Genomic DNA, 14,654 nt, shown 5'->3' with positions numbered 1-14,654 from the left:
GTATCCACTTGCATTCATTGTGCTACAGTAAGCTAGGCTAGCTGGTCTGTATCTGCTTCCATTCATTGTGCTAAGCTAGGCTAGCTGGCCTGTTCTGTTTCCATTCATTGTGCTAAGCTAGGCTAGCTGGTCTGTACCTGCTTCCATTCATTGTGCTAAGCTAGGCTAGCTTGCCTGTTCTGTTTCCATTCATTGCGCTAAGCTAGGCTAGCTGGTCTGTACCTGCTTCTATTCATTGTGCTAAGCTAGGCTAGCTTGCCTGTTCTGTTTCCATTCATTGCGCTAAGCTAGGCTAGCTTTCAGCAGGATATCTTTCTACTGAATGCACAGAGAGGAAACTGGTATCTATCTTCTTGTCTGACTCTGGAGAAGACGATAAGATAATTTCCCATAATGTTGGCGCATTCTACTTTAAACACTCACTTTTAACATTCACTTTAGACACTTTAAAAAATGTTTAACAGTCCATCATATAATATCTATGTATTACTAAACTATACTATATTTTGTATCCAGGTGACAGCCACTGGCCCACTATCGCCCCAGACCATTGCAATGGTTCCAGACAGTCTCCCATCGACATTGTGTCGGCTAATGCCATCGAGGACTCTGCCCTCACTGCCTTCTCCTTCGTCAACTACGGCAACACCTCTGCCCTGTACGAGAGCGAGACCACCGGCAAGACAGGTGAGCAATGATAGGGACCCTGTATTGAGAAAGGATAGGGACCCTGTATTGGGAAAGGATAGGGACCCTGTATTGAGAAAGGATAGGGACCCTGTATTGAGAAAGGATAGGGACCCTGTATTGGGAAAGGATAGGGACCCTGTATTGAGAAAGGATAGGGAACATGTATTGGTAAAGGATATGGACCCTGTATTGAGAAAGGATAGGGACCCTGTATTGGGAAAGGATAGGGACCCTGTATTGAGAAAGGATAGGGAACATGTATTGGGAAAGGATAGGGACCCTGTATTGAGAAAGGATAGGGACCCTGTATTGGGAAAGGATAGGGACCCTGTATTGAGAAAGGATAGGGAACATGTATTGGGAAAGGATAGGGACCCTGTATTGAGAAAGGATAGGGACCCTGTATTGGGAAAGGATAGGGACCCTGTATTGAGAAAGGATAGGGACCTGTATTGATAAACTATAGGGAACATGTATTGATAAACGATAGTATTCAGTCACATAAAGAGGAACAAAAATAAACAGGATGATTAGTAGTCATTTAGAACAACGCCACCAGACTGTTTGTAAAGAGTTTCTAGTTTGAGGAGAAACAGGATTCCTTTCACTCGAGTCTCCAGTCAGTCTGGGTGTAGTTTGTGTTCAGTGCATCACCTCCATCCCAACAAGAAGACCCCCTGGAGACCCCTGTCCTAGAGGACCTCTCTCCCAGTCCAGACCCCTGTCCAGGACCTCTCTCCCAGTCCAGACCCCTGACCTAGAGGACCTCTCTCCCAGTCCAGACCCCTGACCTAGAGGACCTCTCTCCCAGTCCAGACCCCTGACCTAGACTAGAGGACCTCTCTCCCAGTCCAGACCCCTGACCTAGAGGACCTCTCTCCCAGTCCAGACCCCTGACCTAGAGGACCTCTCTCCCAGTCCAGACCCCTGACCTAGAGGACCTCTCTCCCAGTCCAGACCCCTGACCTAGAGGCCCTCTCTCCCAGTCCAGACCCCTGACCTAGACTAGAGGACCTCTCTCCCAGTCCAGACCCCTGACCTAGGGGTGGTTAAGGACGGGGACATGTAGGCCTAATGTATGGAGATGTTTTTCATCCACATGCTCTTGTACAACCCCATCATGTCTGACTCTGTGTGCATGTTATGCTTGTTCAGTTTATTATTCAACGTTTTGTGCCCTGGCTTTCTGGAATAACTTCTTTTTTTGTATGCAAGAATGTGCTTTAAAACTCAATGCATTATTCTGTGTTTTGGATTATTAAAGCTGCAGTAGGCAACTTCGGAGAAGTTTAGCAAATAGCAGTTATAAATAGAGGACAGTTTAGCAGTTATGAATAGAGGACAGTTTAGCAGTTATGAATAGAGGGCAGTTATGAATAGAGGGACAGTTTAGTTAGACGAATTGTGCACCATGACAATTCGACGAAAGGTCATAAGCCAGGATTTGAACCCGTAGCGTCGCGGTACGTAGCTGAACCCACCCTGTTTGTTTGTCTTCCAGTCAAAGTGACTCTGAGGAGTGGCGTGCAGGTGTCCGGGGGGGGTCTGTCCGAGGCCTACGACAGCCTACAGTTCCACCTGCACTGGGGCAACGGCTCTGAGGTGAAGGGGTCCGAGCACACGGTGAACGGCAAGCGCTACGCCATGGAGGTACGGGTTCGACTAGGGATCAGACTGGGGGCTAGATCCACAAAGAATGTATTGCACGGTGCTAATTGCACCCTTACTTACAATTCATTATGAATTCAAAATGGGGGACCCTGATGTAAACAAGACGAAAGTCTTTCTCTGGTCTGCATCCCCTTAACAATTGTGTGTATTGAGCCGTACTGTATTGTACCCATTCTGCAATCTGTTAATAAAATGTTCAATCAATCAATCACCTGCACTGTGATTTATTGAATGACATTTGTACTGTACTTTACTGTACATATAAAACCATTGAAACAATAGAAAAAAGATGCAGGTGCGTTGAAAAAGGAGTCCAAAGAAGTGGGCGCAGGCGAGCGTTTTGAGCCCCAGATGTTCATTAACCCCCGCATGGCTTCCCCTCAGATGCACATCGTGAACCTCAAGTCGTCCTACGGCGGGAACACGTCGCTGGGCGTCGCCGACCCCGCCGGGCTGGCTGCCTTCGGCTTCTTCAACGAGGTGAGGATGTGTGTGTGTGTGTTTGGGTGTTCGAACGTTCGGACCTTCGTTCATTACGTTGGCATTCAAATTCTAAATCAACATTAGAAAATTTTCATTTTTAATTAAAAAAATAAATCTATTATTTTTAATTGTTTATGTCTATTCATTCTGTTTAAACCAATGGGGTTTTTCTTCACAGTTGCAGATAGAGATTAGGCTACACTAATATTATAGTATTAAAAACTGATGAATTATATTCATTAAAGAAAGTTGATTTAATAAAAGAAAAAGACTCACTTTATTCAAATTGAGGATTTAGTTTGAGGATATTTATATATATAAAAAAAGAAATACATTTTTTTTAACGATTTTTTTTTAATTAAAAACGTAGGATCAAATGTCCGTTTGAAAAACCCTGACGAAGTTCGAATCCCAAAAACAGGCTTCGGGGACAGCTTTAGTGTGTGTGTGTGTGTGTGCATAGACGCCTGCGCAATAGAGCAGACGATGCACGTGCTCCAGGACTATTGAACTTGGGGGAGCAAGGATATGATCTTGCTCCACCACTTTTTGATCATATGAAAAATATGATATACCCCCCCCCCCCAATATATAAATCTAAGCATAACTACGTAATTTCAATCAAATTAATAATACGCAATGACACTTAATAACACGTTTTTAAGTTTCCAAAGATTGCGACCCCCCCCCCTGCTCCCCCATATGGTTTGATCCAGTGCCTCTCCCACCCCCAGCAGAGCAGACGGCGCACGGCGCTGGCTGCAGGTAGGCTGAGTGTAAATAAAGGCCACAGAAGTGTGTCATTTGGTGGCAGGCAGAATTTTCCAGTAAGTTGTTTATGATTGTTAAGATTATTTATGTTAGACATGTCTTCTATTGAGTGGTAGAAGTTCTACCACGCAATACAATAAAAGTGTTTCACGTCCCGAAATGCCATCTGGTCATACCAAACAATAATAATAATAATAATAATAATAACAAAGTTTCCCTCTGGTTGGCGTTAGCTTTAGTGCTAGCCGCTAGGTAACGTTGTCATATATCTAGATATGTGGTGTCGTCAGCTGGATAACGTTGACTTCGTTTGCAAATTTTAACGTTCGAAGCAGGGCCGGATTAACGACGGCCGCGGCCCGTGGGCCTTTAGTGATGAGGGCCCCCCAATTTTTTTTTTTTTTTTTTTTTTTTTTTTTTTTATAATAATAATAATGCAATAAGGGGACCCTGATGTAAACAAAACAAAAGTCTTTCTCTGGTCTGCATCCCCTTAACAATTGTGTGTATTGAGCCGTACTATATTGTACCCATTCTGCAATATGTTAATAACATTTTTAATCAATCAATAACAGATTGCAGAATGGGTACAGTACAGTACAGCTCAATACACACAATTGTTAAGGGGATGCAGACCAGAGAAAGACTTTTGTCTTGTTTACATCAGGGTTCCCCATTTTCAATTCATAATGAATTGTAAGTAAGGGTGCAATAGAAATGTTTCATAATGATGTTCAGTGTATTCATAAGTGTATTGCTCTCCTTAATGTAGAATGATATAGTGACTGTGCAGACTCAGGGAGGAGGCAGAGAAGGAGAGAAAGAGACCCAAGAGTTACAGGTAATGGAAATATCAGACAGCTTAAAGTGTAGGATAACATAACAAATTAAGACACAAAATAGGCTATATTTACAGCAGACCCTGTTATTGTTCCTTGTTGGTATTTTTTCTCTCTTTCTTATTAAAAACTTGGCCTATTTGAAAGGAGATTGATTTAATAAAAATAAAAGAGCGAAAAATCTATATACAGTATATATACAGTATATATATATATATATATATATATTAATATATTATTATTATTATAGTAATTGGCTATCATACTGCAATATAAACTGAGTTTTATAGTGAAAAGAGCAGCTTTATTGGTCAAGATTGAAGGCTCTATATTGCAGGAAATTGCATGTACAGGTTCATTAAATGAAAAAAAATTCTGCCGTGGAGGGGGTCGTGCCGGACCCCCTCCAAACCACCCCTTGCCTGTCAAAAAAAATAAATAAAAATAAAAGAATTATAATAATAAAAAAAAAATATATATATATGCACCCCCACTTTCAACTATAACTAGGCGGCCATGTGTGTGTGTGTGTGTGTGTGTGTGTGTGTGTGTGAGAGAACAGGGTACAATAGACTCGAGCGCTAAACCATGACTGCGTTTTGACAGGAAATGTCTGGAAATGCGACTAACTCACCTGCCAGTTGGAACGCCTTGACCTCCCACCTGAGCAACGTCATGCTGAAAGGTAAGAGGATGTTTCGATATGTGTTGCCTTGTCCAACGAGAGTTAAATCATCTCCTATCAGGCTGTCTGGCTGCAGGTTCAACAAGTTAAATCATCTCCTATCAATCTGGCTGCAGGTTCAACAAGTTAAATCATCTCCTATCAGTCTGCCTGTAGGTTCATATAAAACCATTGAAACAATAGAAAAAATATGCAGGTGCGTTGAAAAAGGAGTCCAAAGAAGTGGGCGCAGGCGAGCGTTTTGAGCCCCAGATGTTCATTAACCCCCGCATGGCTTTCCCTCAGATGCACATCGTGAACCTCAAGTCGTCCTACGGCGGGAACACGTCGCTGGGCGTCGCCGACCCCGCCGGGCTGGCTGCCTTCGGCTTCTTCAACGAGGTGAGGATGTGTGTGTGTGTTTGGGCGTTCGAACGTTCGGACCTTCGTTCATTACGTTGGCATTCAAATTCTAAATCAACATTAGAAAATTTTCATTTTTAATTAAAAAAATAAATCTATTATTTTTAATTGTTTATGTCTATTCATTCTGTTTAAACCAATGGGGTTTTTCTTCACAGTTGCAGATAGAGATTAGGCTACACTAATATTATAGTATTAAAAACTGATGAATTATATTCATTAAAGAAAGTTGATTTAATAAAAGAAAAAGACTCGTTGTTACTTGTTACTGTAGACCTACAGAGTGAGTAATTGAGTGATTAAAAAAAATCGCACTTGTGTGAAGTGAGGGGTGCTCTTATCATCGTACATCATCTCACCTCTCTTCCTCACTTTTTTATTTTTGTGTCTATCAGCTGCTGCTCGACAGTTTGACCCCAAGCTGACCGACCAGGACTACAGCGAAACTGTCAAGAAGTGGCAAAAAAATTGCTTTTCATTTATCTGTTTATTTAACTGTATTAAACAATATAAAACGAATTGGCCATAATTGACTGAGCAAACTAATGCTTACTGCTGTAACCTACTAATAACACTTAAGTAAATCTGAAGATTATTATATAGCAGATGCCTTGGAGGATAAGTCGTGGACAACTGTAGATCATCTAAGCTCCACTTTTTTTTGGACATTTCAGTCAGTAGTGAGCTCATACTTTGAGCTCATAAATTTATAGTTAAAATGATTGCAATCTTGTCTTCGTTGTGCATGAATGCGTGTGCTCACCACACACAATATGTGTGTCACTATTCTGGCAGTGGCTATATTGTTAATGAAAGCCTGTTATAAGGTCTGTTATTTGTTTTTTGTAAAAAGTTTTAGTCACTGGAAGTTCTGATACCCTAGAATTTTTTTTTTTTCATATTAAAGCCATGTTGTCATTTTTGTTCACACATTTTTGGAAATATGGTCATATAAGAATTGTATTATTATTTATTTAACAATAGTGTGTTTAACAGCAGGAAAAAAACATGTAATGTTATGATGTATACATATCAGCAGCAATATTTTAATGTAAAATGTACATTAATCAGTATTGATTCCTTAACTTTACAAGTTACAAGTAGATGTACAAGTTACAAATGTACAAGTAGAGTACCATTTAGATTATGGTTGAATAAACATTGATGTCTAACATTGATTCAATATAAAATCAACTAAAATGTGCATGTAGATTACCATTTAGATTATGGTTGAATAAACATTGATGTCTAACATTGATTCAATATAAAATCAACTAAAATGTGCATGTAGATTACCATTTAGATGATGGTTGAATCAACATTGATATAGTATCAGCTATGGTTGACACCTAACGTTGATTCAACGTTAGGGTCATAGACAACGATCTATATAATTTAGATTTCAGGCTTCAACATAGATTCAATATTTCTGCTGAACCCTATTTCAACGTTGATTCACAAATTTTTTGCTATCTGGGGATGCAGACCAGAGAAAGACTTTCATCTTGATTACATCAGGGTCCCCCATTTTCAATTCATAGTGACATTTATGACATACACAACCTACAGATATACAGATATATATCATGACATTTATGACATACAGGTATACAGTGTTACATTTGTGACATACAAGATATGCAAATATACAGTACTGTTAAAAAGCGTATTCCACACGGTCCAAGACATAGAGAAGAGGGCGAGAGAGAGAGAGAGAGAGAGAGAGAGAGAGAGAGAGAGAGAGTGAGAGAGAGTGAGAGAGTGAGAGAGAGAGAGAGAGAGAGAGAGAGAGAGAGAGAGAGAGAGAGAGAGAGAGAGAGACTGTCTTATCTCTTATGCGCACTCATGTTTTGAAATGTGTGTGTTGGTTTGCGGGAAATTCGTTTTCTGAGGCCTATTATTTATTTTTTTACTGTTTGAGTTCTTGAATGGGAATGTATGCACCGCCCGCTGTTACCATATGCACCCCGTTAGATTGGTTCTGCGGCCGACTGGTCTGACAGCAGTGGAGGCAATACAATAATTATGTATGAACCAATGTTCATGTCCATGCAAATACTTGAATCCCTTTTCATGTCATGGGGCAACTTGATAATTGAGTGAGTGTAACCAGTTGTATAAATGTAAATAAGCACAGCACTGGTGGCAGTACAATATTTGAAACGATGCATGTGCCTTTCACTCACATGCAAATACTTGAATTGATATGAATGAATAATTTCATGCCATGGCCCATGGGGCAACTTGATATAGTGATACAATTAATTGAGTTTATTATTAATTTAATTTATTGAGTGATAAAACACTTTAAAATACTTGTACAGCACTACAATGGCTAACATGTTTTAGGTTGGTTAGACAGCCCTTGGGTGAACAATTATTGTTGTAATTAGGAATGTATTGTGTAATGTCCGGCAATATAATTACATTTTTATATTCTGTTTTTATTTTATTTATTCTATTTTATCTCTATTGTCTTGTCATTATTGTAATAAGTTAATGTCCTGTGATGACTTATGTATTATTATTATTATTATTATTATTATTATTATTATTATTATTATTATTATTATTATTATTATTATTATTTTATTGTTATTATTGTTATTATTATTATTATTATTATTATTACTTCTTCCAAAAAGTAACTAAATTACTTACTCAGTTGTCAGGATGGAGGTAGGTGAGTTCCAATTGTTGTAGGCAATCACAGAGACGGAGAAGGTATACTCTTGAACAGGTTCAACTTTAATAGTAAAGAACACAAAGAGTAATACTAGGATACTATGCCAAGGCAAGGGAACGAGAGAATTAGATAATGGAGCTTAGTGGTGGTCCAGAACAGGAACCGCCCGTGTTATCTCCGAACGCCTATAGTGAAGACCTGACAAATGACAAGCAGAGGAAAGGAATGTTATATAGCCACCAAATACCAACATTCCACACACACCCCTGTGACAGCCAATCAGAGCCAACCCCTAATTGACAGCACTAAATGACAGGGAAAACAAGTGACAGTAAACAAGTGACAGATGACAGAGAAGGTGGGAGGTTCTGTATCATAGTGGATCCGCTCGGCGTCACTCATGCACTATCCCCGCATGTGCACGCGCACTGAATAAAGACCACAATGTACCTTTATATCCCAATATTTGTCTGACCACACCCCTATCAGCTTACCTACATAAGCAGGTGTGTGGTCACCTGCTCTCCTCCTTCTCGCTTTCACCACAAGCCTTCGGAGATCCCCACTTGACGTGTTGCTAGTAGGAGGAAGTTGGAAAACAAGAGATACGTTGACATCATATCTTTATTTTCTCTCTCACTATTTTCGAGAAAATACGGCGATATTGTCTTCGTACTGGAGTGTCTGGAAGATGATGATCATTCTACACCTCCATCGGGTTTCGTATTGGGAGTTTATGCCGCTACATGCCTCTCAACTGCAGTCCTCCTTGCTGGGGCTGGTTGCGGTAAAGCCTTGCAACGACACAGCTGGACTGTAGGACACGCCGCTGTTGTGAGAAGCGGTGGGTTCCAGGTTGTTGAGTGATGTTTTGCTTGCGAGCTCCACTTGTCTGTTAGTGCTATGGGGACTAGCTGACAATGTTTACGAACACCGGCCCCAGATTAGGGTCTTTTGTTCAGCCTCTTAGGCAACAGCGGAAGACCTTGGTCTGAAGCCCATTATAGTTAACTAGTGGGCCACGACCAGTAACACTGGTGATCCCTGTGTTTTCTGGACGAGTGGATGTTTCTCTGTCACCGTGTAGGCCCCGTCTTTCATATACAAATGAGAGTATTCCCTCACGAGGAAATATGGGCATGGATGTTCGTTATCGGAAAATCTGTGTTCAAGTCAGCTACGGCCCAGATGGGACTTGTGCTGGCTCCGTCGGATGTTGGTAAAATCACCGTTGTAAAACTGTGTTAACATTTAGTTTCTCTTCTCTCTTAAACAGTGAGGAGGGTTTCAGAACGGTGGCCTGTCTGAGTGATTGTTATATCATTGTGTACAAGTTCAGGTGATAGCTGCTTAGCTTACGTGCTAGTGGTGGCCTACTGTTAGCCAGTCAGCTGGTAGCTGCGGCGCTAGCCTGTTGTGATCACTAGGCTAGGAAACGTTAGCTTGCGTGCTAGTTGTGGCCTACCTAGGCTAGGCTAGGAAACATTAGCTTGCTGCTATCGGCCGAGGGCGGCCGTTAGCTTAATGCTACACTATTGAACGTGCTGTGACTATAACATGTTTTAAACACTCTTGACTACGACGTCATCTTTGACAGAGGATGTTCGTCGAACCTGCCCTGAGCCAGGATGGCGAGGACTGCGTCAACAAGGGGGACCGTAGCGGCGGGATGGAGCGGCGACGCTGCCCAGGTCGACAACACAGGACGGCTGTGTTTACTACGGTGCCTTGTTAGAGACTGCAGTTTCGCTTGATCTGCGCTCAAGGTAGGCAAGGTCCTGACCAGACCTTGAACACTTCTTCTTGCTTTCCCTTCTAAATGGGTTGTAAATAACGATGTTTTCCAAAACGAGTGTTGCTGCACTACATTTAGGATACGACGCGAGTTATGTGTGAATTGTCTTGTTACTGGTAGTAGCTTCTCCATGCAAATCGGGTTGTTTGTTACAGATGTGAAAATGATCTGGTTTGTTGTGTTGAGAAACATTGTGTGTTCATGTACCGTGTACTCACAACTAAGGGGGTTAAACTAACCTATAAAGCTATTGTGGTATAATATATTGATTCCCCAACTCTCTCATGTAAAGATATTCCCCGCCCCTGTGTCCCCTTACCTGTGTGCCCCTCCCCCACCCAATTGACCTATCAAATGGGACCACATCCCCCCCCTTTTAACTATATAATGCTCCTCCCAACAACCCCCCAGGGTCTTTTACCTGGGTCATTTCAGCTGATCACCTGGGGCGAAGCCCTCAGCCATTCTCTCTATGTACTATACTGTTTGGTTAATAAACCTTGTTATTATCCAAACCTCGGTTGACTGAGAACATTCTTCTTCAGGATATCCACGAAAATCCCACAATTGGCGTCTACGAACTTGTGACGGACTCTTTGCGTCCTACCGGCGTGCTGTATTGTTTCATCTATACAGAGAAAAGTGAGTATAATAGATGGTCGACCAAAAAAATGTATGGCAAGGAATTAAAACCTTCCCGCTTTTCTCTGTGCCAGGTGAATGTTACAGAATGTTGTCAAATATTGAGATCATGGCTGAGTAAGAATAATGTGCATTAATATATCTGATCTGTATTGAGATTCGTTACCGGGGAACGCGTGTACCCGGGTCTTTATCAGGAGGTTCTGATAGGATTTGCTAGGTTGAAGTGCTATTCCTGGTCGAGTTGGTGCCGACCAAAAGCTAAAGCACACAGTAAAGGTTGTTGGATTGCTAACCCAAGTCTAGCTGATGGAGACTGAAATATAGGCAACAAAAGAAGATACGTGGGCTTATTAGATATGATATCATTGGAAAACGCTACTCTCTTAGAAACTGTTCTGTGATTCTTCTGCAAAGAGGCGGGAAGTAGGACCGAGAAGCTGATGGAATCATAATTAGATTTACCAGAGTAGCGTCATAATAATCATAGTTTCAACCTCAAACTAAGCTCACAATCTCTTCCATTCCTGAAAACGATGTATTCGGATTAAATTAACCAATTGATCATACAGATAGCGGGAAGGTGACTTGCGATGTCCCGGTAGTACGTGAATGTACATTAAACGGGACATTAGTCGCGGGTTGAAGAGACCGAGAGTGTGATTAAACGGTATATTCAAATCTAATATATCGCTGTTAAATTTCGAAGTCAGGTTCGGTCGTTATGCTTTAATAACGGTGTATAGTGTATATCGAGGGTATAAATGCCTTATCGCAGCAGGGTGCTGGGTGATTAAACGAACAGCGATCCAATACAATCAGGTATACAAACACCTTAACTTATATGTATTATTGTTTGTTTGTCTGTTTACGTTTCGTTTGTATGTGCACATTATTAGAACCCGCCGCTGTGCTTTATTGAGTTAACCGGCTGAAAGCGCGCCGAGCATTGGGCGACCAGTTAACGTTATACAGAGGGAATTATAGTTTTATCGTTTCTGTTTGTTTACGTTTCACATATGCACAAGCGCGTTCATTCGGTTACAAAACGCTGGTTTAGGTGTACTGCATGGATTGCAAAGCGTTATTTCCGAGGCGAATGGGAACGCGTGAACGTCGCTTGAAGCGATAACGTCATACTATGTGCGCCATGAACTTATGATATTGATATGAAACTATCCATGGACGAATGTAAAGTTTAATATGCCCGAGGCCGAGGGTATATGAAATCCACGTGTAGTATATGTTTTATTTGTATGTGTATGTACGCGCTGCTATTAGAAAGTATTGAGTTACTGTAGCGAGATGCAAAAGAGTGTTTCCAAAGTTGCATTGTACCAGACCACGGGAGAAACGAGCCGAGCATTGCATTGATGACACGTAGCGTGATACACTACAGCCTCAAGGACCACTATTCGATTAAAGATACACATAAACACAAAAGGGGGTAAGTTAATATGGTTATTCAATAACTGAACTGAAATGTGAAGATCCAACGTGAACACAACAGCTTTTTCCGGTGAGTATGAAACAAACCTTGATGATGCATGACACATATGATATCAGTTACTGGGAATTACAACTATCCAACAAATCATTTCTATTTTAAAACAATGTATGTTTTAACTCCCACATTTTTATACGGGGTACCATAGAGAAGCATGCATCAAATATAACGTATTCTGCAACAGTAGATTAGACGTTATAACCTTAGATTACAAGGAGTAAAAAAAAAAATTACATTCTAATCAATTGGATAGATTTGATCTAAAAGCTAAAGAAATGATAACAACCTTTCTTTAGAGATAATGAATAAATGCAGATAATGTTTAAATGAGGCCAAAATCATGCCTCCTCTTTTCCACAGTAACATTGATGAGATATGTATATTGTGTGAGATGATAAAAAAAGAGAAGGACTAGCTAATGTTTGTGGAGCACACAGGCAGTCAAAGAGACTTCACCCAGACGAAAAGAAAAGAGTGGGAAATTAACATGTTTTTGTGTTTACAGGAAGCAAGCAGACAATCAAGAGGCAGACTGAGTTAACTCTAAATTGAATTTACAGAGCAGTGTTTAAACAGTATAGTAGGAAGTATCGCTTTAGATGCAGATTTTCTCTTTGTTACCACAGAGACTCATCTGACAATGGATAACAACAGAGAACCACAAAATGCACTGAATTAAATGTTTTAAGACCAGCTTGCCATAGCGAACACCATGATTCACTGGTACCTGATGAATGCAGTCAGGAAATTACTCTATTTTCCCACTAACTAATAACATGCATGACTCTTCCTTTTAACAAACGAATACATTTCTATGACTGCAAATATCAAGAACACCAGTGAAACATCAATATTGGTCATTTAGCTGACACTTTTATCCAAAGCGACGCACAGGTTCTGTGCGACAGGACATCAGGCAGGGCACAACTCTATCAGCTGAGTAACAACGTCCATCAAAGTGTCGAGTGCTACAGTGTAGGTTAGTTTTATTAGGATAAATGCATGACAGTAAGGTTAGTTAGAGGTCGATTTTTTATTCTTGGTGTATTAGAGGTTAAATTAATTAATACTACTTAGATAGACGAGACAATGAATGAGTATATTCCATGCAAAATACCTGGCTGCCTAGAGGTTTTTGTTGTGTGTTTTTCTCTATGCTTACAGAGCGGCGAGAAAATTGCAAAGAGAACCAGAGAGGTCACGACCCAAACACCGTTAAGGACAGGTTAGTACGAAGATGCATCGACTCAATGGTAAGTAAAATAAAGAACATGCATAATGGTATTACACAATAAAAAAAAAACTATGAATTGAATTAACCCTAAATGATTTTCCTCTTTAGCAGAAAGGCGTTGAATCATTTATGTGAGGAGTTTTCTAAGGCAGGTTTATATCATCCTCAGATCATACTGGTGAGAGAGGACACGACGAGTGAGAAGGAGTGACTCATGATTGACCTGAACCACGAACAACACCGCCAAGGAGCTGCAGACACAACCAGGGCGACGACACAACCTGAGAGAGCCGCCATCCAACCCAGCCCACCCAGGGACGCCATCCCCAAGGAAGTGGAGCAGAGGACCACGAAGGAGACTGACCAAGGAGACACTGACGAAGAGGAGATCAACCTTTGACGGTCTGAGAGAAGACACCTACGAGTTCATAGTCATCACCATCAACGAGATTGCGCCTGCTGCGCCACCCCGGCACTGCAGACCACGGCAGACCAAACCCATCACCTACAGAAAGGAGATGGAGCCCCCGACCATCAAGGTGGACTTCCATGACAAGATTGCCATCCGTGTGAGAGAGAGCATCCTACAGACAGGCCGCTACACCAGCAAACCCTCGCCCCTCTGGTACCACGATGACGGGGAGCGGGGAGGACCAACCACCACACAGCACGTTCAAGACCACACTACAACCATGTCTCTAGGCCTGATAAAGGCCAAGCATGAGCACAGTGGCAGACATGTGATGGCGGAAAACAACATAGGCTCCAGGAAAAGAGTCTGCAAGGCCACTATAGTTGACCGCCACACTGCTACCGGTGACCCTGTGACCCTTAACAAGGTACACAGGGAGTGGACGGCGACCTCCTACAGGCCCCCTCTGAATGATGGAGGAGTGAATGTTCCCGACTGCACCGTCAAGAAGAGAGACATCATCAGAGACCTGTGGACCAAGAGGCATCTGAACACACATTGTCCACATTATTATGTATTTATTTAATTTTTACTGTGTTACTGTTTGGCCCTGCCACACGACAGACAGAGAACAGATGGTCAACAGCGACACAGCAACTGTCAGATTCACAAACAAGAACTGTTTCACAAAGTTCATATGTATCTGGAAAATTATTAACTAAGAATATGATGAAATACAATCAGTAAGATTGCATTAACCAATTTTATAATGGCAATGAGGAATGATCACAGAGTCACATTGCAAAAAATGTATTGTTAAACAGGGCAGAACCAGTG

This window comes from Notolepis coatsorum, assembly GCF_963971535.1.
Source record: "Notolepis coatsorum genome assembly, chromosome: 7".
NCBI lineage: Eukaryota > Metazoa > Chordata > Actinopteri > Aulopiformes > Paralepididae > Notolepis > Notolepis coatsorum.
Note: the sequence above shows the minus strand (reverse complement) of the source record.